This window comes from Botryllus schlosseri, chromosome 7 (assembly GCF_051294905.1).
Source record: "Botryllus schlosseri isolate E-star chromosome 7, Bs_hap1, whole genome shotgun sequence".
Lineage (NCBI taxonomy): Eukaryota > Metazoa > Chordata > Ascidiacea > Stolidobranchia > Styelidae > Botryllus > Botryllus schlosseri.
Genome location: NC_137242.1, coordinates 6229398 through 6253111, shown reverse-complemented (window position 1 = coordinate 6253111; position 23714 = coordinate 6229398). Strand labels below are relative to the sequence as shown.

The following is a 23714-nucleotide window of genomic DNA, read 5'->3' as shown; positions in this document are numbered from 1 at the left end:
GGATTTGAATAAAATAGTATTTACGGTGAGCACAACTATAATAAATAAACAAAGAATCGGTCACCGTAAATACTATTTTATTCAAATCCAAATTTTTCGACGGCAATAACTCCGCTTCCACTGGTTGGAATTGAACCAAATTTGGTGAGGATCGTTTCTATATACAGCCTAACACTTTCGGCACTTCTTCGATGGCAGTCAGAGATCGAAAAGTGTTCACCATGATCACCAATGAATGTTTTCCATGAACACAAATAAAAATTTCTAAACGTCAAAATAAATTGTTGTTTTTTTGCCTTTGGAGAGACGGATATTAGGGTGGGGGAAAGGGAGATTGAAAGCAGGTTAGGGTCAAAGTTGGGGTTAGTTATCCCAAGATTAGGGTTGGGGGATGTTAGGGAAGGAGGATATTAGGATTGGGGACGGGGATATTAGGGTTGGGTTAGGGGTAATATTAGGGTTGGGGTAGGGGGGATATTAGGGTTGGCGGAGGGGGGATATTAGGGTTAGGTTAGGGGTAATATTAGGGTTGGGGTAGGGGTGATATTAGGGTTGGGGTAGGGGTGATATTAGGGTTGGGGGAGGTGGGATATTAGGGTTAGGTTAGGGGCAATATCAGGGCTAGGTTAGGGGTAATATTAGGGCTAGGTTAGGGGTAATAATAGGGTTGGGGTACGGGGATATTAGGGTTAGGTTGGGGGATGGGGTATTAGGGTTGGGTTAGGGGCAATATTAGGGTATATTAGGGCTAGGTTAGGGGTAATATTAGGGCTAGGTTAGGGGTAATATTAGGGTTGGGGTACGGGGATATTAGGGTTAGGTTAGGGGATGGGGTATTAGGGTTGGGTTAGGGGTAATATTAGGGTTGGCGGAGGGGGGATATTAGGGTTAGGTTAGGGGTAATATTAAGGCTGGGTGAGAGGGATATTAGGGTTGGCCAAAGCTCCGCCGATCCTAATATTCCCTAACCTAGACCTAATATTACCCCTAACCTAACCCTAATATTACCCCTAACCTAGCCCTAATATACCCTAACCCAACCCTAATATTACCCTTAACCTAGCCCTAATATTACCCCTAACCTAACCCTAATATCCCCATCCCCTCCCTCTCCCCCAACCCAAATATCCCCCTTCCATAACCCTAATATCCCCTACCCTGACCTAATATTCCCCTCCCCAACCCTAATATCCCCTCTAACCCAACCCTAATATACCCCCTCTCACAACCCTAATATCCCCCTCCCGCAACCCTGATATCCCCCACCCTAATACTCCAACCCTAATCTTAGGATACTCAAAACTCAACTTTGACCCTCTCCAAACGCAAAACAAAATATATTTTGACGTTTATAAATTTTTATTCGTGTTCATGGTAAGCATTCATTGGTGATCATGGTGAACACTTTTCGATCTCTGACTGCCATCGAAGAAGTGCCACACTTTCATAGGGTGAACAGAAAATTTTCAAATTTTTTATTAATTAATTACTACATAATTAAATAGAAACTTTCTTCTCCTGTAGCAAAGCGGTTACTGGCTGGAATTGAACCAAATTTTGTGTGTAGGCTTAAATTAGGTAACCTAACAATTTTATCAAGTAGCCAGTACGATTTGATAAAAAAGTCATTTTTGAAGAGCCCTAATCAATATATTTAGTATCAAAATGGCAGCATTGAATGAAGGTTCCAAGAATACATTCCAATTGCACATATCAGGGTTAATTTTGATAGGTGAAGGTTCATTGGTCCGCAACATCTGTTTCGACGTTTGACCGGTCCGCGAGGTCAAGAAGGTTGAGAACCAGTGGTTTGCACCAAATTTCTGTGTATACACAGATGTGATGGTATAACGACAGCACTCATCAAGCCAGTTTTCCGACGTTTGAGCACGCGTTATAATCAGAAATGACAGTTATGCAGCAATCCTAGATTTAAACGGCGGAGCGAGCAACTTACCTAATATACTGGGATGGGATGACCAGGGTTGCAGTTTAACAAATGGTGTTTTAAAACGATATGGGATGGTTAGAACTCTCGAAATCGTCGTCGGTTCAACAGAGCACGTATATATTTATAGATCATATATATGGAGTGGATGTTCTGATGACGATGACCGTAGACCGTAAAAACGCTGCATGATGATCTAGTCCTGGTTAAAGATATTTTTATTCCGTTAATGACAGGGGTACGAAGTCTAATTCGTCAAAGGAGCCACCTTTACCCTACATCTTCCAGCGTCAATGTCAATCAATTGTAGCGTCACAATTAAATATTAGTGACGTCTTTGCATTAAAAAAAAAACGCAACCCGAGGGATGGTTATGTTTGTAGTTTGAATTTGTTAATTAGGAAAGTTATTTGCAAGGGAGTCTGTTTTGCGCTGATGATCAGGAAGATAATATGGATCAAAAAACTCAATTTTCATACAGGCGTCGCCATATCTGCTAATCTCTCAACGATTAATGAGACTCGGGGAGACTGCATCGGCATGAATGCGATCGTATTGGCGGGAAATCGCAGCGCTTATACCAGGCAGACTTCTCATCGATCGCCGGAAGGAATTGAATTGAATGATTTTCTAGTATTCAAAATGGGGATATTTTTGGTCCGTATATGACAGGGGTTGGAAACCTATTTCGTCAAAGGAACTATATTTACCCTATATTTTCAATTGTGAATATCAATCCACTATGACCTCACAATTGAATATGCGCGACGTCATGGCTTCGAAAAAATAAAAAATAAACACGTCACCGAACATTTACACGTTATTGCGAGAAAAATCATTGGCTGGCTATTCACTGAAAATCTGCCCTTATCTGTTGCTGTAAATATATTTTCACAACTTTTCACAAACCTTGCAGCGTCGTTGTAATCTTCGCGTAGAGTGACGATCTGCTTTGAGCTATCGTCGCCAACACCGTCTGACGATTCGGGTGTAAATCCAACGGCCATTCGTCTTATGCAATCTAATCTCGAATGTTTCTGATAACAGTAAGCCAGCCCTTCAGTCTCGATATTCGCCTCTGTAGAGAGCTGACATCGCTGCAGTGGCTTCGGTCGAGTCCAAGTCCTCGGAGCAATGCGACTGCGAGAAACCTTGCCGCTGAACCATATCCGCATAGGTCGATCTACTCCGACAATTTGCAACGCCAGCGCCAACTAGCAGGCAAACTGCATTTGGGAGGGATGGAACACCTGGGACGCTGAAGATATATGTCGTAGCAGTATAGATCAGGGGTGACCAACCTTTTCGGCCCACGGGCCACATGAGATTTACGAACCATTGCGCGGGTCACTTGAATGTTGATGACCTTTTTCAGTCGTCCGATAGAAGCGAACAGAAATAGGTAACGTTGAATACAGGAATGTAACATCACTTCGTCAACCCCCCCCCTCCAGCAAAAAACGTTGGTCTTGGGCCCCCCATAGGATTATAGGGCAAACATCTGGAGGGCTTCGGTCAACGCTAATGTTACTCGCATATATTGCGGGTCGCCTCTGTATCCTGCTGCGCTCATTTGGCAAGGACAGGATTATTCGGCGCTTGGCCAATGGCCATATCGGTATCGAAGATTTCGCTGAACATGCGTCTATCATTTTGTGCAAAGGCTTCATCGCCGAAGATCTTTCTGGGAGTGCATAAGCGAAGTCGCTTGTTGGACGACACGTTCTTTCATGATTCCGAATATAGTTCGACTCACTTTTGTAAATTGAATGGGGGTATTTTAGTTTTCTGGAAGGGGCACCAATACTAAAAGCAAGAATTCGAGTGACAACAAATCGCGCGAAGTGCTCAAAAATATGAAATCAAATAAATCTTCCACGAAATATTCTACTCTATGGTCATTGGTCAATTGGTCATATACAAAAAAGATAGGCTATACGAAAATGGGACTGGCACCTGGCTACGCAAATGCGTCGGAACTGATATTTTAGTCATCAACATCCCAAATTCTGCGATCAGGCTAATCAAACAGAGTAAACTGTTCTGCGGCGTGCAGTTTATTTCTAAAATGAATGCGGCGAATTACATTGTTTACACGTGTTGCTGAGTAAATACGTTAATATTAGGCTGCGTCGCTAGCTGTGTGTGGCTAGGTAAAATAGCCTTGTGGTGTTGCTAGCTTCGCTGGCACGTCCGCATCAGCCAAGTGCATGTATTCACTGTGTGACTTTTCACATAATGCCGACTCAAATTACATTCTTTAAACACGAAGACCTGCTCGGTGTTCGCAGGTTCACGGCTGAATTCGATACACAGATATTTAGTGCCACGAAACTTTGTAATGTTGGCCTGCGCATCCGGATCATTCATCGCTTGACATAACAGCGTTTGTGAGTGAGGATGACCGCTAAGCACGTGCACTTATTGCAGTGGCGGCTCGTCCTATAGGGCAACTGGGGCATTGCCCCACCTAATATTCCGTTCAATAACAATTCTTTACCATTTATAGACGCACACCAATCTATATATACCGAAATCACAGCGAAAATCGTATTCTTCTTGTCCTTTCGCTTGTAAATGCCCATATATAGCGAAGTCTCTGCGAAAATCGAATTCTCTTCGTGTTTTCGCTTTGCGAATGCCTAGCCGGGGCATGCCCCGGTAGCGCTCATAACAAGCTTTCACTGTCTATTCTCTCAAAGCCGCGCACAATAAAGAAACGGTGGTTTACTCTCTCCCATTCGTAAAATGGCCGAGCAAGCGGGGCAAATATGCCTGGTCGCCCCTAAGGTGTGATGTAACAATCGTATCTATATCTGAACTCGATTACCGTAATATGCGTTTAGTCGACCTTTGCTGGTATAGGTCGATTTTGATGGTGTTTCACACCATGAAAACTCTTGAAACTTGGTATGTCATGTCGTGATGGTGGTATTTAACACTGCCCCAAGTTCCAGGGTTTCTACTTAAAATTTAGGGTAGTAATTCCGTTTCCTAAGTTGAGTGTGTGCTGATCCGTCATGTATCGCAAACAGATTTTACTCAAAAGCCGGTATTGGTATCCATTGATTTTGACGATGTTCAATACTGAGATCGGTTATGAAATTTGGCACGGTAAGTCTTAATGTTAGTATCGAACGCTGTACCAAGTTTTAAGTTTGTCACTGAACTGTGTTAGTGGTAATTTCGTTTCCTAATTCGAGTGAGAGCTGACTCGTCATTCATCGCTAACAGATTATACGCAAAGCCGGTATTGGTATCTATTGATTTTAACGATGATCCTTACCTAGATCCGTCATAAGCTTTTCACGGTATGTCTTGGTGTTAGTATCGAACGCTGTGCCAAGTCTCAAGGTTGACACTCAGTGATTAGGGCAGTAATTTCGTTATCAAGGTCGGGTATGGTAGAGATGTGCTCCGATCTGACACTTTAGCATACAACGCATTGCGGATTTCACGCAAAAGCCGGTGTATCTGCGGTAACGTTAACTGAGATGATGATATCATTCTCAGTTTGCATTCAAATATTTACTTTGATATTATATTCTCCAATGTCAATTTCACCGTGAAATTGTGGTCTTCAAGCCATTTGCTCACAACCCCCTGCTGTCAAGCGCGATAGCTATTTCGTTTTCGATGGCGGCTAACAGCTGATCACTTGATCAGCCTATTCCTCAGTAAATTTTGCGCAAAATTCGGTTTTGGTCTGTTCGCATTAATTTTGACAGTGTACCATACCGAAAAGGGCCATGAGACCACTTCTCGATGATGTCATGTAACAGTGTACTAAGTTTAAAGCTTTCATCCACGTATTTATTCGGTAATATATTTTCCAAAGGCGATTTCGCAGCAGACCTATAGACAGTAATAAAGCCGTGTGTGTCGTGTTACAGTCTCCAGTTTCAAGGCCAAAATCTCCTATGCTGTACCGAGACCGAATTTCCGAGGCTGCTATTCTTAGTTCTTCAGAATTATGTTTTGGATTCAATATGACAGGCCCAATCTATGAGATAAGAATTGCGTATATGTCCGAACTCGTTGACCTTTCCAGTTAGGCTTACGTTATCTCTCGAGTTATAGTCATTTCCAGGTCTAGTGCGAACATGAAATGAACCGTGTTGAATCTTTGTTCCGTATACGCCGTTTACGCAGTTACCACACTTCAAGTCACAGCTCACCGGCGGACCTCTCGTGGCACATACGTTAAAATCACTGTTGCCGGCAAATTCATGTTACCGTACCATCATTAAGTTACTTGTTTACGTTGGAAACGCCATTGTGACGTCATCTTAATAAAAAGTCGCTTGCAGCCCTTGCCCCACCACCCGATATTGTCACGAGCCGCCACTGACTTATTGCATTATATTACGGATTAGGAATTGGAATCGTATTGAACGTAAGAGTTTGAAACACAGGCCTGGCAATAAACAAGATTTGACCTTGAATACGGAAACTGTGACTTGTTACTTTGATTGTTACGGCATAAATTGCAATATTGGCTTATTTTAAACCTGGTTTACTCAAACGTAATCATGGTACATTAATAAACCAGACGTCAAAGTAAACGCATTTCCGGATCAGTTTCTACACTAGTATTTGCCGGCGCATTAACATTAATAAATAGATTCAACAGTTATAAATTCCGAACTTTGCGTTGCGGGCTGCACAGTGCACATTGTTCAGGTTTGCATTAGGTCGTTTGCTATGTCTATTCCAATTTCCCGCGCACCGTTGCGGATGTAGGGTGATTGTGATAGTATTCTTCAATCGGAATCTGTTTTCGCGCAAATTTCAAAATAATTATTCAGAATGCTTAAGCACCCACAAAATCCAACCTAAGCCTACTGTCCGATCGTGTTATATTTATCGTATGATAACAATGACAAGCACGCAGAGTCGCAAACGGCAATAACAAACGTGCGTACGGTTACGGTATAAGTATAACATAGACAAATTCGGCTATAAAAATGAAAAATGAAATATTCCTGGGTTATAGAGTTGTTATTTCTGGCTGCAGCTTCATAATGGTGGATTGGAGGGCCTTTAATTGAAAATGAGAGCAACTACCGAAAACTGATTGCTATTATAATGTCTGGCACGCTTGGTGCTGATTGGGAGTTAGCGGAAGTTTTTAAGTAGTTTTGGGAGGAAACCCTTTCAGTCCGAAGCAAGGAAGCATTTAAAGAAACCAGTGTAGGAGACAGGAAATCAGATTGTGTGGATCACACTGGTTTGTTGATCAGTGGTTTTAGAACAATTGGCTCCTACCAAAATTCGCGTAAAAAAGTCCGATGTAACATAACACGCAGCCGACCCGATTAGCGCATGTCACAATTGACAACGCCGTAAAGATCCGGTCTGACTCCGTGTGGAAACGCTTCGCGCGCGTAGCAAACTACAGGATATTGGCCGCCGCCACGAGTTTTGCCTGCCGATGTTGCGGTGTGCCATGAACAGATTAGAACTTATGTTTTCGGAATCGGCGCGACAGTAGCTTTCGTTCAAAACCACTTTCGATGCATTTTGCGCTCGGACCGGGGTGTGTCTATTTTGTCAATGTCGGCAATTATCTCGACTACACCACAAACGAAGTCATTGTTCTACTGGAAAAGAGAGAGAGAGAGAGAGAGAGAGAGAGAAGAGAGAGAGAGAGAGAGAGAGAGAGAGAGAGAGAGAGAGAGAGAGAGAGAGAGTATTTCGTCAACTGATGACGCCAAAAAATTGAACACGTATAAATATGCAGTATGTAACAAACAAAAAACAGCGGTTTATCGGTATTGACTGGTACATGGTACTGGTATATGATCATGACGTTCTTCGTGTCAACCGGAACCAGAGTAAATGGTTATTCACTTAAAGTTAGGTCATAAAATAACCAGGGTAAACTAATATTGAATATTATATCCTACAAAATGCGATAGTAGGACTCGCTAAGTGGCAATAACAAAAGAAGATATAGAACGCATAAAGTGTTACAGTCACACACAATCATTGTATCTGTAGCTGGCGATATTGTCAATTGTCGACATTGGCAAAATAGACACACCCCAATCCGAGCGCAAATTACATCAAAAGTGGTTTCGAGCGGAAGCTGTACTAAAACGCGACACCCGTTGTGGCGCCGAGCAAGGAAAATTCCCCACGCTTCCGAGTCATTTATGCCTGTACGGTACGCAGGAAATAGTTGATACCGCGCTTCCGAATCATTTATGCCTGTTATCCACGCAGCAAAACGCTAGCGTGGAGGTACAGAACTCCGGCACGTAATTAAATCAATCGGACATATCGAAAATATTCGGGTTTATTCAAATGTGAATACATTAATCGATTGTATACTTGCGCGGCTGTGAAATCTCAACTCCACACGTAATCTAGGCGCACATGCTGTGGGTTGATTCTTGGATTCCGGAACGCTGCCAGCAATAGCTGCATCTCTTTCGCCGGTATGGTGGCGCGTACGTCTGCAAATCGATTTATGTTCGCGAAAACAAGAATACGATCACTAGATCAGACTCGGACTTTGTGTTGAATACCGGTAACGTTCAGCAGCATCAGCTCCCGAAAACTTCTTTATTCTAGTAATCTAGTACTTGACAGGATTTTTTTAGGTAAGCCCACCACGTGTACCAGGATATTTTGCATTCAAAGTTAAAGGTTATCTCGGACTGTTTGCGTTGCCGCCATTTTGAGATTTTCATCATTTACAAGGCATATTTAAGACATCCCACTGGCTTTCCCTTCGAGGAACTCAGTAAATGACTACATAATGACATATAGTGGTCGACAATAAATATTATCAGTGCAGCCAATTAGCTAGAATCGACTGTACGGAATGAATTAAAATTTGCACAACGGCTGTGAACATAATCCAAGCGGCATAACTGATTTTTATTTGCGCTAATACCCAAAACAACGATCAGGAGCTTTGACAGTTGATGACAGCTTGCAGACAGCAATGGTCCTGGTTGATTGTTGACGATCTGGCATTCCGCGGGTATAGATGCGATGTTAGTTTGGTTGCCTGGTTTTGCTTTGAATTAGGTCAACACACTATATTAGGATACTGCAGTACTGTACTCCCTCTTACTGTTCAAGCATAGTTCGCCGCATATCCTATTCCTTATGATCGTTTAATTATCTTATATAACATGTGTCTCCCAAATTTAATAGCAATTTCACGGACTATTTCTCATACTCATAACAAAGCAATATTTTCAAATAATGGAACATCATACTTCAGATTTGAGAACAAGTTATTTATTGGCTTACTGACGATGAGTAGCGGTACGGTGTTGCTGATAATTTCGCCGATCTTACGACATTCCGTACATTTATCAAGCGACTGATCAAGTGATCATGCACCATTGTGTATTGCAGGGGTCACCAACACGCGGCCCGCAACCTGATTTGAAATTTCGGAAGAACGATTGCTGAAGCATTTTGAAATGCAGACTCCCTAATAATAAGAGGTTGAAATCATTCTTGCTACGCGCGGTTCAATGCGAGTTGATTATAGATTTTAACATATCAGTGTCCTTTGTAATCTGAGCCTCGCAGTGAAAATACGAACAGCAGAGAAAAATGTTGCGCCCCATAAAGAAATATCAATTTGCAATCGTGTTTTAGTCGAAGGGGACTATTAAGAATTGGCCCACCCAAAGATGCAGTGCAGCATTAATAACTTCCCTAAATTTCTCAAGAAACTTCCTGCAGTAACTCTTCCGGTAAATGTGATGACGTGGGCTAAGAGAGGATAAATATTTGATAGTAATATTTGAAACTATACTAATATTAATGACGAAATTCACTCAGTAATATAAAAAAGATTTCGCGCTTCGCGCGACCAGGATATGAAGTCCTGTGGTTGTTCATAGCATTTCGGTGCGCATAGTAAGCCGATGTGAGAAAACCGATTAGTCTGGAGTTCGTCGGCAATGGACATGGACACTGGACAGTATCTGGCCCCAAGTCAGCCCGTTACGACAATGCACTGGAATGCTGCCGTAGCTAACATCCCCGTCGCCCATGTTGGAGAGAACAGTGTTGTATTGGCGTAGAGTTATAAAAACCTATAGCTATGACACTGCCTTGCCGGATTATATCTCGATATTAAAGTCATGCGGCCCGCGGCCTCAAAAAATTTTGAAAAGTGGCCCGCGACCAGTGGCGGCTCGTCCTATAGGGCAACTGGGGCATTGCCCCACCTAAAATTCTGTTCAATAACAATTTAACCATTTATAGACGCACAGCAATCAATATATACCGAGATCACAGCGAAACCCGCGTTCTTCTTGTGCTTTCGCTTGCAAACGCCCATACATAGCGAAGTCTCTGCGAAAATCGAATTCTCTTCTGTGTTTTCGCTTTGTGAATGCCTAGCCGGGGCTTGCCCCGGTAGCGCTCATAACAAGCTTTCACTATCTATTCTCTCAAAGCCGCGCACAATAAAGAAACGGTGATTTACTCTCTCCTATTCGTAAAATGGCCGAGCAACCGGGGCAAATATGCTTGCTCGCCCCTAAGGTGTGATGTAACAATCGTATCTATATCTGAACTCGGTTACCGTAATATGCGTTGAGTCGACCTTTGCTGGAATAGGTCGATTTTGACGGTGTTTCGCACCATGATATTTCTTGAAACTTGGTATGATATGTCGTGAAGGTAGTATTTAACACTGCTCCAAGTTTCAGGCTTGCTACTTGAAGATAATGGTAGTAATTCCGTTTCCGAAGTTCAGTGTGTGCTGATCTATCATGTACATAGTAAAGCAAACAGATTTTACTCAAAAGCCGGTATTGGTCTCCATTGATTTTGACGATGTTCTATACCAGGGGTCGCCAACTCAAAATAGGTCGCGGGCCACTTTTCCAAATTCCTGGAGGCCGCGGGCCGCATGACATCAATATCGATATAAAAGTAGGCAACGCAGTTCAACAACCACGTCTGATAACTCTACGTTATTACAACGCTGTGCTTTCTAACATAGGCGACGGTTATAGTCACCACAAACGAACTAATATTTTATTGAGCAAACACAAATACAACAAAAAGTATCATGATCATCAATGTCATTATATTTTGGACTATGAGCTGTACACGATACCTGACAATGACAACACTCTTTAGCCGCTAAAACAGGGGTGGCCAACATTTTTGTAATTCACGGCCGCATTTCGCGTACTCATGTAGCCTGCGGCCGCATACCGGTGGTTAGTCGTGATAAACTAGCTGGGACCAAATACCCACGTTATCATGTCCATGTCCATTGCCGGTACACTCCGAACTAATCTATATGGACATATCGGCTTACTATGCGCACCAAATCGTTAGTAGTTATGTTGTAAAGAGCCACAGAGAACCAATCTGTAGTCGCGCGAAGCGCGAAAAATTTTTCATGTTCATGAGTGAATTTCGTCAATAAATATTAGTATAGTTTCACATATTACTATAAAATATTTATCCTTTCTCGGCCAATGTGATCAGATTCCCAGATACAGCTGATGCAGGGGGAATCTGTGAAAACTTAGGGTTGTTATTACAAGTGTCGACAGCCACATAATTTTCCTTCTACTGCTGCAGATTGGCCACCCATGGATTGAAGAATCAATATTGGGGTTAGCTATACACGGTAGGCCTACTTGCTAGACAACTATCTCCTCGTAAAGCATGGTCTTTTGGAGCGCCCGAAGTCGTTTTGCAGGCGTCTCGGTCTTGGCAGTAGTGGGCCATTGCACGTCAAGGCAATATGCCCATCCGTACCAGCAAATTCTTCATCCATGGAATGATATTACCATGCCGAAGCCGTATCAACTAGTGAGTAATAGTGATAGTGGGCACATAGAATGGCTCACTTTGAAAAACAACAACATTATGTTTCAACTGAAATCAATTTTAGCGTTTCAACATGATTTACTAAGCGTTTTTCTGAATTTTTTTCAAATCAGGTCGCGGGCCGCAAAATAGGACCTCGCGGGCCGCATGCGGCCCGCGGGCCGCGTGTTGGAGACCCCTGTTCTATACCGAGATCGGTCATGACATTTGGCACGATAAGTGTTAGTATCGACCGCTGTAACAAGTTTTAAGTTTGTCACTGAACTATGTGGGTGGTAATTTCGTTTCCAAAGTCGAGTAAGAGCTGACTCTTCATTTATCGCCAACAAATTTACGCAAAAGCCGTTATTGGTCTCTATTGATTTCAACGATGTTCCACACCTAGATCTGTCATGAGCTTTCGCACGGTATGTCTGGATTTTAGTATCGAACACGGTGCCAAGTCTTAAAGTTGACACTCAATGATTGAGGCAGTTATTTCGTTTTCGAGGTCGAGTATGGTAGAGATGCGCGCTGATCTGATACTTAGCCTACCTACGTCATTGCGGATCTCAAGCAATAGCCGGTGTCGGTCTGTGCTAATCTATAGTCTGCGTTCCATAACGAGATCGGTGATGATATTTCCAATAGTATATCTCGATGATCGCATGAAACAGCTGACCAAGATTCTCGGTTTGCATTCAAATATTCACATAATTTTATGTTCGCCAATGTCCATTTCACTGTGAAATTGTGGCCTTCAAACCATTTGCTTACAATCCCCTGTCAAATGCGATAGCTATTTCATTTTCGATGTCGGCTAACAGCTGATCATTCGATCAGCCTATTCCTCGATCTATTTTACTCAAAGTTCGGTGTTCGTCTGTTTGTATTGATTTTGACAGTGTACCATACCGGAATGGGTTATGAGATTGCGTATGCTACTTCTCGATTATTTCTTGTAACAGTATACTAAGTTACGGCTTTTATTCATGTATTTATTGATTAGTATATTTTCCAACGGCGATTTCGCAGCAGACTTATAGACTGTAAGCCGTATGTGTTGTGTCACAGTCTCCAGTTTCAAGGCCAAAATGTCCTATGATGTTCCGAGACCGAAGTTCCGAGGCTGCTGTCCTTAGTTCTTCAAAGACCATTCAAATTGATGTTCTGGATTCAATATGACAGGCCCAATCTATGAGATAACAATTGCGTATGTGTCCGAACTCGTTGACCTTTCCAGTTAGGCTTACGCAATCTCTCGAGTTCTAGTCATTGGAATGAGTCAGGTCAAGTCAAGTGCGAACATGAATCGTATTGAATCTTTGCTCCGTACGTAGTTTACGCAGTTGCCTTTAGAGCGAAAATGAGAGGTCTAGAAGTTGTCCAGTCTATTGATCCAATCGTACGCCGGGTGCCTCCCCTTTGGTTGCCTATTATCACCTGGTCGTAACCAGAGATGGCCACAGTCCGGTTCAGGAGCCGGAGCAGGATTTCAATGTTTTTTTACCTGGCCGGACTGGATCCGGATTTTGAATTTGGGGTGACGGTCGGATTTTTTTGCTGTGATATGATTAATTAGCATTGTTCTGGCAGGATTTTTTCGGATTCCGAACTGGACAAGTGGACATTCACCAGCCGGATTTCTTTGGACTATGAATTTCCAATTGCCAGCCGGATCCGGATAGATTCGGATCCCGAAATTTTGGAATCCGCCCATCTCTGGTCGTAACCACCAGCTCAGTGGTCGTAACACACCAGGATCGTGTACGAAACACTTTCGGACGGGCTTAGAAAAATTAGGGTCTATCGATTTGCGTAATCTATAACTATACCATGAAATCATAATGCATGCTACTAAGGATGACCTGATACTTGATTCGTGGCATAGGGACGATTCTTAGTTCACGTACATTTTGTAAAATAATCCTTTGGTAAAAAATAAATGAATAAAACATTTGTTACCACACTTCAAGTCACGGCTCGCCGGCAAACCTCTCGCGGCACCTACGTTAAAATCACTGTTGTCGGGAAATTCATGTGAGCATCATAAAGTTACTTTTTTACGTTGGAAAACGCCATTGTGACGTCATGTTGATAAAAGTCGCTCGCAGCCCTTGCCCCACCACCCGATATTGTCACGAGCCGCCACTGCCCGCGACCCTTCTGGAGTTGGCGACCCCTGGTGTATTGCATTATTCTGCGACAGCTACACACATTTGGCTGCGCAATATTGGCTGCCCGCATCTCTGCGGTTTCGGTGTGTTTTGAAGAAGTGCACACTGACCACTGCATACTGATTTATTCAAGGCCTGGATCTCGCGAATAACTTGCGGTACACAGCACACACGGCTACGGTATAGTTATTAGGTACGCGCTTCTCCGACAGTTTTTATCACACAGTGATAATAACAGGAAGATTGTAATAATGGCCGCCACCCATTTCGTTTAGATTCAAAGTCTTGTTCGGTAAGTTTCGCGCCAATTCGCCGAAGAAGCATGCCAGGAAACGGGAACACATGTCGAAGGCGCCTAGCCGCCGCGTAGCTTCGCGCAAGGGAACATTCAAAAGCCGACGGTAGCAGCACCAACACGCACTACGTTGTTACTTGACGCGTTCTTTCTACTCTTTCCGCTTACGGGATTTCCGAGCCTGCGAAATTGCGGTCGCTGGTCGGTGTTCACTGTTTTATCATTTCTCGGGTACACACCGGAATGCGATTGCTGTCCTGGCATCCGAAAGAAATGATGTGTATACGTGAATTCATCAGCAGCACCACAACAGGCGTCGTACATAGCGGTAATGCAAGGCGATTTTGCACTGTCACTCCGGGTCGTGAGTGTGGCGCTGCCGAGCAAGTGCTTGCTTGGAACTGATGGGGTTAATAAATGTCGCGCAACTGACCTCGAGTGCCTCGCCAATACATTATTCGATTTTCTGGCGTCTGCGTGAGTTCGTTGGAACTCTGCCGTTGGAGCTTGGTTATTTGTCGGTGGTAGATGAATTTTCGTCACGTAGGTACACGAAGAACTGTATTCAGCGGCTGCTAGGCTGGCAATATTGATATATTTCACAGGTGTCGAGATGCAGCCTTTCTAATTTGTTTCATGTCCAGTCCATCCATTACAATAACAATGGTTGTAAAGCATTCAAGTGAATGCTTTGACGTTTTGGTAGTGCGCCTTAAGCTATGGATGCCCTATCTTTTGAATGTCGGCTGAAAATGTCAGCGTTATTGCTGGAGTTTCTATATATAGGCATTGGCAATAAAAAAGACTATGTTGGTCGGGCTCTAATTCGGACGCTAAAATCGAATATCTCGAGAGCTGCTCACCGAGATTTGCGGGGAAATGCGTCTTGCTCTCCGTGAATGACGCATTAAACACTGATATTCGCGGTGTACTAATATGTGTATTAGGGCTGTTCAAAAATAACATTTTTTCCTTAATCTTGCGGGTTACTTGATTAAATCGTTAGGTTGCCTTAAAAAATAACGCACACCAAATTTGAATTCATTCGAACCAATATTCGCGGATTTCGTAGAGTTTGAAAATTTTCAATTTGCCTAAAAATGCAAAAAAAAATTTTTTCCAATTTTCCTTCCAACCTTATGAAATTGTTGCACTGTCTTCAAAAACGATGCAAAACAAATTTGACTCAATTGCAAGCTGCAGAAGCCGAGTTATTCAAGTTTTTTGATGATAATTCTGGGATGATCCACCAATCAAGGATAATCCCAGAATTATCAAAGAAAAACTGAAATAACTCCACTTCTACGGCTTCGAATTGAGTCAAATTTGTTTTGCATCGTTTTTGATGGCAGCGCAACAATTTCATGGGGTTGGCAGAAAAATTTGAAAAAAATTTTTTTTTGCATTTTTAGGCAAATTCAAAATTTTCAAACTCTACGAAATCCGCGAATATTGGTTGGAATGAATTCAAATTTGGTGTGCGTCATTTTTTAAGGCAACCTAACGATTTAATCAAGTAACCCACAAGATTCAGGAAAAAAGGTTATTTTTGAACAGCCCTAATGTGTATGCTGCATTGCGTCTAGATTCTACACACTGCTATTTTTCTACACATAGCGAGAGCGCTTTGTGCAATCAGTTAAATGAGATATGACCGTACTGACGTATATATCCTACCATATATATTATTCTATTGAATTGGTCACAGTATATTTATTGTTGCATCTTGATCTTGCTTGCATCGTTCTGTCGTCTGTACGACCTTTGCTTATTTTGTATGTCTAGAGATTGCGGTGACAGGGGGTTGGGCTAACCGTTAACTGATCGTGCGGCTATTTTCTGGTCCATCGAAAGCGTTCCTTTGTTATCGGGCTGCGCGTACGCGACTGAACTCTGAATTCTGCTTTTTAGACTCTTCCAGAACTTTGTCAATGCATATGTCGCATGGAATCTTTAGCTTTGGTATCATTGACACGATTTACTTTATGAAGTCTGCGAAATCAATTCATTGCGATTTTGTGCTTAGTCATTTCAGGGATTTGGGCGAATATTATCAGGAGAGAATGTGCATTGTGCAATTGTCCGTCGGCACAATCTAAATGACCATGACCATCCACTGTTCTGAATCTGAAATTTATTTTGCGCGATTTTTCCGGCCACCCTTTTCACTCCAAGCAGTCCTCGATTTATCGCCGTGTTCGTTGTTTTAATTTCTCTTTCTTGTGATTCGTTTGGTGTGGATTTCTATCGTAATATTTACGGTAGCGGCTCGTTGATTTTTTGCCGATTTTTCCGTTTCGCGGAATCGCTGCCTGGGCAGCGGCTGTAATCACTGTGACGACGTGTCTATCTCGTGCAACATATTAGAAGTGACGAATAAACAACGTTTGAGTTTGACTTGGCGTGCTCGTTTCTGATGACAGTGGCTGTTTTCGATAGGGATCCGCTACCTCGATCTTGATTTACGACTTTTGCGATACTGACGGGAACAAACTTTCACGAGACTCTGTACTTTGGAGGACATGAATTCACATATAGATCTACGCTGTGCGGCATTGCGTTACAGTTCAATTATTTCCACACAAGTCAGACTCCGGCATATACGTAGCCATTTTAATGCGAGTTATAATCGTATTGCGATGTTCTATACGACCCAGATTGGCGTATTCACATGTTAATACTATAGTCCAGGGATCGGTAACCATTCGTATGCAGTGTGCCAAATTTCAAAATATATCCAACTGGCGTGCCAAACACTCGTATATCTGAAAGAATTGTCGTTCCAAGCAAGAAATGCCACTTGGGTTGCATTTAAAACAAACGGTATTTTCAAAACACTTTGTTTAAAACGTGTTTTAAACAAAGGCCGTTTTTTTTAAATTTCAATTTCAAGTTGTAAAATCATTCCGTAATTGTGTACTTTCCAAAAAACATGTTGTATGAGCCTACGGACAATTACCACCCGATTTAGCCGACGACGTATATCGATATGGGATGGTTGGAACCCTCAGCGAGGTAGTTATGCGTCCAGCTTCTCGATCGGCAGGTCTTGGGTTCGATCCCCGGCCGGTTCATACCAAAGACTCGGAAATTGGTATCCGCAGCTATCCTGCTAGGCGCTCAGCAATCACGGATAGCATGGAGGAGAAAAAAAACGGGGGCGCAGACTAGATGACCTCACGGCCGTATCGCAACTCCGTCGTCAAAGCATCTCGATGGTGCAGGCGAAAAAGAATATCATATCTCTCTCTCTCTCAAACAGTGGGTTCAACAAAGCACAGATATTTCGTCAAAGGAGCTACATTGTCAATTGAAAATGTCACTCCATTATGACGTAACAATTAAATATTCGTGACGTAATGGCTAAAAAATAGCTATAAATTAAATTAGGGCCTTGTCTTAAACATGTTTGTTTTTAATTTATTTATATTTTAAATACAACCCTAAATACCACCAACCGCTTATCTGATGCATGCAACGGCATAGGTTACGCCAGTGCTTCTTGAGTCGACCCCTGCCGTAGTCAAATGGTTTGGATATGGATTTGGATATGGAAATGCGAACGGAAGTGATCTGGACGAAACTCGAGCGAGGTTTGTAAAACGTCGGATCGGTGACATCATCAAAGATTTGTAGATTATACGTCATACAACTTGCGAAATCGAATGATTACAGTGCGTTACTGACTGTTAGAAAGGGCCATGACAGCAAACCAACCGTTCGCAACGAATCTTTAAACTTGCTATGCTCTTTCCGACCTGCAATAGCGATTAACGATCCATATCCACGGTGTATGCGTTTCGTTTTAATCGTGGTGCGAATAACGTAAGATCACGAGCAACAGGCCGCCTTCATTCGATAAACATTCCCGTGTACATCGGGATCAAAAGGTGCTCCGTTTATCTACCTATTTGGTTTTTACATTGCATCGCCAATAAGAATCCGTGATCGCTACTGTTGATAGAAAATTCCGTCGTGATTGCGGTTTCTGCAAGGACAACCTTCCCTTCGTTCAGTATAGTAGAATATAGTTTTGAAAAAGGTCAACTTTCCGCCTCGGCTCCCGAAATAGCCGCCGGAGCGTTACTTCAGTGCTAATTTACTGTATCTCAGTCGAATTTTGCTCTATATTTATTCAAAATTCTCAAAAAAGAGGAGAAAATCTCAAAAAAAGTGGACGTATGGTAACCCTAGCATTGACCTACAAGCGTTTGCTTATAGCTGGTGTGATGAGGCAGATGGATCAATTAATCAGTATTTTTTCCCACCAACAAACACAACGGTAAAACTGTCTAGCATTTCCTTATTCATTGCTCCAGATATTCGGGCTAACGGAGTAGCCTACCTGCAATGCACAGGCACACTGTACAATGTACACTGTACAGCAATATGACCAGGCATGCTCTTCTCTACAGAAAATATCCTGAGACTCATCCCGTCACAATTTCTCCAGCAATCGACTTCGTTCTGCTCGCCGAAAGAGATATTTATTGGAACAATGTAAACATAAACGACCTGGTACACAACGTCACAGCAACCGAGCACTATTCCAATTTGGTATACCGTATTTTCCGCACCCAAAAAGTGGACATCTCCCCAGCAGGCACAAGTGACACAAAATCAACAAGTCAGATCTATTTTGCAGATTCGGCCCATGGATACCTTGCCGTTCCATTATCCTTTGCCAATAGGCAATGATCGTGTTAAACAAGTTCGCCAGACTGTTTACATCAGTGGTTCTCAAACTGGGGAAACTGAAGCATGGCGCGAAGATGCGGTCAACTGAAATTTTTTTTGCGTTCCGCGCGATTTACCTCCAATTTCTGTATATAGTCCGAATTTCATATTTGAGAATTCTCTCATCAACAGTCATAACCTTCCATGCCATCAGACTATCGTTAGGATTGCTAGCATTCTGGTTTTGTGATATTACGATAAGGGGGCGGGAGTCTTTTCACTATCATAAAGGGGGCGTGTCTAAAAAAGTTTGAGAACCACTGGTTTACACGAAATGTCATTGAAATTATATACAACCGTCAAGATACTCGAAACTGATCCAACTAATAGGTGTATTAAGTTCTAACTTGCGTCATGAAGATTGCGACGGATCCTTGCATGTAAAAAGGTACAGATGGGTACATGGAACGTCGAACAATGTTCGCAATAACAATCAAGAAGGCAGGGCTGGTAGGGCAATTTGTTCGAAAACCTATTTTAAACCAGCAATCCAGTATGTTTCAAGGCTACTGTAATTTTTTGGAAATAAATACGTCTCGCATGAAAGTCTTGTTGAAAGTATCAGCACCTAACCCGAAATTTGGGCATTTTTGAGCGCCCTTAAAGGACCATTCACTTTTACTGAGAAAAGAGGACAAACACACCTAAAATAGCACATATGCCTAATTATATTATACCAAACACAACAATAAGATATGTATGGATTTGGAGGGGTCGGGGTCAGAATATCACATTTTCAGTCTCAAAACTGAACTCAGATTTCAAAACAAGCAAACTCTATCACCGGTAAGGCCCTTGTTTAAAACTTATAGCTCGTTTGACGAAATATCTGTACTATTTTTGTTGAACCGACTATTTTGAGTGTTCCAACCATTCCATATCGATAACGTCGGCTATATCCAGTTGTAATTGTCCGTAGGCTCATACGACATGTTTTTTTGAAAGTATTTAGACAATTATGGCATAATTTTAGAACTTGAAAAAAAACATTTTTTTAAAGGTCTTTGTTTAAAACACTGTTTAAAACATGTTTTAAACAAAGTGTTTTAAAACACCGTTTGTTTTAAATGCAGCCCTAGGTATATGATGGATGGACTATCGAATATAACATTCGATAAATTCACCAGTATCAAAATCAGTGAATCTCAAAGCGAGGCACTAGTTCAGTTCAGGCACAGTATTCGATAAAGGACAGTTCACTTAACTGAAATCGGTAATTGCAAATCAAAATATTTTAGTAACATTTTGGCATACGCCATGAAGAAGTTTGTGATATTTACTCTCAAACTGGTTACGCAACATCAGTCGTTCCCAAACGTTGTCGGCTTGTGGCGCACTAGAAAAATTATAAAACACTCGCGGTTGTACTGGATCGATCTATATTTACCAGAAGGTTATTGCATTTCTTTGTACTTTTGAAGCTAAAACTAGTATCATATCTAATATCATAACGAAGATCGTTCGAGTACGGTTGGATTTGAAACAAATAGTGTTTTGAAACACTTTGTAAAATTATGCCATAATTGTGTAAATACATGTAGTATGAACCTACGAACGATATGCACCCATGCAATATAGTCGACGCATGCGATGTGGGGTGCAGTGATGAGCATCGGAGCGGAGTCGGAGTGGATTCGGAGCGGAGTTTTGCCGGTTTGGGACAGTCGGAGCGGAGTCGCAGTTTACTACAGATGTTTTTTCGGAGAATTTCGGAGTATCGTAACTTTTGTCTCCGATATCTTTGGATAGGTTTGACAAGAATACACTATTGATTATGATTACAAGCCAAAACACAGACGGTCGACACCTTGTAAAGCTGTAATATGACGGGTAGCATGCAAAAATGATTTCCAAGTGCATAAAAATCATCCATCTGCACTGCAATTGGGGACTGGAGAGTAGACAATACTATAAGGCCAACCAAATGGTATGAATGACCACGAGCCATCTTAACCTAGTGATCTAGCAAGACATTTTCGTTGAGCATTGTCTGTAGTTAATTATGTTTCGGATACTTGACGAGATTCATCGGAGTATCTCGGAGTCTGGGATTGAGCTCTTCGGAGTCGGAGGGAGTTTTCCTCAGGCACTAAAGTTGTCGGAGGGATTCGGAGTCTCGAAAAGCACTATCTTCTCATCACTGGTGGAGTGGCTGGAACCCTCGAAATCGTCGTCGGTTCAACAGTCATAGTATTAAGTAGATATATATCAGTGGTTCCCAACGTGGGCGATATCGCCCCCCGGGGGGGGGGGGGGCGATTTGGCGGTCTAGGGGGCGGAAATAACGAAGGGGGCGAAAACGGACGAAGGGCGCGATAGGGGGCGAAAATAACGAATGGGGTGATAGGAGGGCGACGGCGCGTTAAAACGGCCATATTTGAGTCAAGTTGGAGAAATGACCTTTTTTTGTATGGTCATGCAGTTTCAGTTTGTATGCTCATTTTTCGGTTCCCAATATTTGGGGGGCGATGATCGGTGTGGAGCTTGAAAAGAGGGCGATGAGTAGAAAAACGTTGGGAACCACTGATATAGATCATTGGTATACGGAATGCGTGTTATGATGATGATGACATCCGACCGTAAAAATTCTGCATAACGATGTATAGTACCGGTTAAGATATTTTTGGTCTGCTGTTTATGACAGTGGTCGGAAGCCTTTTTCGTCGAAGGAGCCATATTTACCCTATATTTTCAATTGTCAATGTTAATCCACTGCGACGTCACAATCAAGGATTCGTGACGTCATGACGGAGAAAAAAAAACAATAAAAAAACATGTTTTAAACAAGGGCCATGTTTCAAACATGTTTGTTTAAAATTGATTTTTGTTTTAAACGCAACTCTACATATCAGCGTACCGACGAAAATAATTGAACTATAGCTGGATCCCCTTGTCCGGCTGAGTATAGGCTTGCATTATTTCGTGATCAACCAAAACGTAAGATTTTAGTTTTGTTTGATTCAGTTTCAGTTTGCAACGATGCGGGATTACGTGAGGATGTTGGTCAGAAAAGAAGCGTCTGGTCACAGAAGAACATCTCATCGGTTGATTCCTGAACTTTTGATTCTCCTAATACAGTGCGTTTTGTTTTTTATGATTGAATTGAAAAGCGCCGGTGATACAAAAATGGATTTTCGAGCTGGTAGTGTACATACACATACAGCAACATCAAAAAATGAGCCAAACAAAAGTATGTAGTCCTCTACGTTATAGATGGGTGAAGGGGCGTCTACAGAACGGACATCTCACCCATCTCGCTTCGCAGTCAAGGCACATCACAGGCCCGTAGATGCAACAGCATACAAACGATACGAATGCTGGATGATGTAGGCATACAATGCATAGCATTCCATCCGAAGTTGGCTGTGTGATTGTGTCGCCTCTGTCCTGAAGTTTATTCGCGATTGACGGTGAGCTGATGTTCTTTCTGCGATATATCGTAGTATTAATGACAGGGCTTTGGAGCTGGAGCCGGAGCAAGGAGCCGGAGCCCTGTAGCCGTGCATTTTCAGCGGAGCCGGAGCTCTATATAAAATTCAAGTGGAGCCGGACATCCCAGATTGCTATTCTAGTCCGCATACCATTGTCGCGAGGCGAGCTAGTCAATGCAATGACCGAACCCTGTCCTGTTGTTGAATATAAGAGGGCAATTAGTGATTGGATGCGCGGTTTCCAGTTCGTAAACATCAATTTTGTGTATTCATTCTTGTCGGCTTGATACGCTCGTATTCTTGACTTGTCGCGCAATGTCACTTGCGAGCTTGCAGTTTAATTGGTTACTGAGTTGTACAGTGTACGGCGTTGCATTAAGTTCTGGAATATTGATGCAACACCAGATTCTCAGTGGCACTAATTATGAGGTTATTCGCGTCGTTTGAAGGGGAACCTATATTCCACGCAACTTGATCGACGACGGAAGGACTGGTAACGAGCGCACCAATGTCGAATTTCAAACCATTGGTTATATTTGGTAAAAAGTGGATTTCTGCTGATAAGGTCGCGACATGCGCTCATTTCTGCAGTTACAGTTGAACAAATCGCACCATTTCAAGATTAAGTTGGACTGTATGGCTTGATATTAACGAGCACTGTACCAGTATTAAAACGTCACGTCTTAACGCTGTACAATGTGTACAACTGTACATGCAATGACATGGAGTAAAGTCTGGACGTGATTTGCTCATTATAAACTCACACCAAAAGCTATCTTCGGAAGCGTTACATTCGCAACCACCTATCTTAGTGGAAGTGGATTTTCGGCACTGGTTCATATCACATCGAACACGCGGATTTTCAATACTAATAAAATCTGCCCAATTTGTACATATAGTGCAGGGGTTCTCAAAGGGTGGGCCATGGCCCACTGGGGGGCCACAGGAGCATTTGAGGTGGGCCACAAAGCTATTTAGAGAGTTTTTGAATTAATACAAGTTTAGTTATATTTGTTGTATTAATCACTAAAAATATATTCATATTATCTAATTATACGTAGGCTACATAAAGCTTTTCATCCGACTCTGATGCGAAGTAGTGGCACGTATGGAGTCAGCATGTTCAAGTCGAAAACGGGAGGCAGAAACGGCGGGTTTTTCGACTGGCCATGACAAACTACGGCTAACAGCAAGTAAACTAATTTCGAGTATATGATAACTGGAAGGTAATGCTGAAGTTACGAAGTATTCCGGAAGGGTCATATGTCGTACGCCGTTGAAAGGGGTGTCCAGTAAACTAGGAATGATGTGTAATT

At 42.4% G+C, this 23714-nt stretch overlaps 2 long non-coding RNA genes across 2 annotated transcripts; both read left to right on the top strand.

Annotated features, from left to right (window-relative positions):
* The first annotated feature begins 14160 nt into the window (after window positions 1-14160).
* On the top strand, window positions 14161-16627 carry LOC145443558 (uncharacterized). Its single transcript, XR_013916471.1, has 2 exons — window positions 14161-15170; window positions 15788-16627. It is a non-coding gene; the product is annotated as an uncharacterized LOC145443558 (long non-coding RNA).
* Window positions 16628-17632: 1005 nt separating this feature from the next.
* Window positions 17633-22061, top strand: LOC145443814 (uncharacterized). The gene is made up of 2 exons (XR_013916545.1): window positions 17633-17823; window positions 21932-22061. It is a non-coding gene; the product is annotated as an uncharacterized LOC145443814 (long non-coding RNA).
* The last annotated feature ends 1653 nt before the right edge of the window (window positions 22062-23714 follow it).